This window comes from Pteropus vampyrus, unplaced genomic scaffold (genome assembly GCF_000151845.1).
Source record: "Pteropus vampyrus isolate Shadow unplaced genomic scaffold, Pvam_2.0 Scaffold236, whole genome shotgun sequence".
In the NCBI taxonomy this organism is placed as follows: domain Eukaryota; kingdom Metazoa; phylum Chordata; class Mammalia; order Chiroptera; family Pteropodidae; genus Pteropus; species Pteropus vampyrus.
Genome location: NW_011889017.1, coordinates 304,478 through 306,288, shown reverse-complemented (window position 1 = coordinate 306,288; position 1,811 = coordinate 304,478). Strand labels below are relative to the sequence as shown.

Genomic DNA, 1,811 nt, shown 5'->3' with positions numbered 1-1,811 from the left:
TTCTTTCTTTCTGTCAGCTTACAATCCCTTATTTTTAATTTTTTTATGCCTATAGCACCTGGTTTTCCTAGGTGGTCTCCCATCCAAGTACTAAGTAGGCCAAACCCTGCTTAGCTTCTGAGATCAGACAGGATCAGGTTTGTTTAGAGTAGCATGTTTGTAGACTAGGTACAACTTTTTTAGAAAGTGATTTGGCATAAGGATCTAGAACAAAAATAAGATTGTTCCAAAGTTAGATAAAATGGGATCCCATTTTATAAAAACTGCATAGTATTTATAAATTTAAAAACTAAGAAGAAAATAAGTTATGAATAGTTTTGATTATTTTAATTTTGCTTTCTGTGCATTTAACATATATTGTATAGGAAAATATATAAATATTAATTTAATCAAAGAAATCTTTTTTTTTAGGTCACATTAGTTGGCTGGTAAGCTCATTTGTAGGAATTTTTAGTAACAGATATTTAGAACAGTATTGTTTATAATAATGAAATTTCATGAATAACCTATATATCAAAATTTGAGATTAAGTAATGATATAGCATATTATGAAAACATTAAGTTATGCTATAGCATATTATGAAAACATTAAAGAATCATATTTTTGAAGGATGTTTAAGGATTTGAAAAATAATTCAGAATGTTACAAAAATTAATACTTTCAATGGTATATCCCCTCTGTTTCTAGCTTTGTAAAAATAAATTACAAAGATAAACATATATCCCTCTATCCACATCTCATCTCTCACACATAACATAGGGAAACACTAAAAATGTTTTAAGTTGTTCTGTCTGGATAGTGAAATTAGGGTGATGTTAATTCCTTCTTCATTCTTTTTGTGTTTTTTTTTTTTTTTTCCCAAATTTACCACAAGAAAGATGTTTCCTTTTTCTTCCATGGACTATTGATATGTGTTTCTAACGCAGAGGCAAAACATTTCACCCTATTTTTCTCACCCTATTTTTATAGTTATCAGAAATTTAGAATGGGATCCAGAAATATTTTTCCACTTCTTTAGTGCCTACCAGTGACTTAGGAGTATCAGACTCCTCATGTACCAACAAAAATTTCAACTTTCTTATTTGCCAACTATTTCATGGTTTTAAATTGGGTGTGAATCTCCTGATATTGGGGAAAATATAAAGATTTCTGGTTCATTATAGAATTAGCCAAAAAATGAAATGTATATTTTTAGTTATTAAGTATAAAGTTTTGGGTAATAATGTTTAATAAATCACTAATGTTATGTGGAATTCTACCAGCATAATAAATATGCCCAGATCATATGGTGATGTTTGTAAATAAAAAAGGGCAGTTGGCGTTTTTATCAGAATTTGTTTATTTTTCTTCTACATAGTATATTTTCAAAATTGTTTACAGCATGTCTTCAGAAAGATCATATTCAATTGCTGCTTTTTGAAAGTTTATTGTTCCAGCTATATTAATTCTCTTTATCTCTTTCCTCATTTTCTTTCAGAAAAACTGGACATCGATTTCTCCCTCCAAAGCTAGACACACTTGATTGGCAGACATACCTTTCCCTCGAACAGAAGATAAGGGAATAAAATTCTTGGGAGATAAAAGCAAGTTTTATTTAGTATGGTAGAAACTGAAATCTTGAAAACCTGAAAATGTTTTGTTTGAACTATCTGAGAAAAATGAAATGATTAATATTTTTTGTGACTTTAGATGAACTATAAGAAATTTCAAAAATAACTCCAGGGAACATTTTAATATATATTTGTGATTATTTGCATTCTGGTCTGCATTGTTAGCCAAGGTAAGGTATGTAGTGATGTAACTTTCTCTA

At 28.9% G+C, this 1,811-nt stretch overlaps 1 pseudogene; it reads right to left on the bottom strand.

The window, feature by feature from the left end:
* Nucleotides 1-46: 46 nt before the first annotated feature.
* LOC111728901 lies at nucleotides 47-165 on the bottom strand (annotated as a pseudogene).
* Between the last annotated feature and the right edge of the window lie 1,646 nt (nucleotides 166-1,811).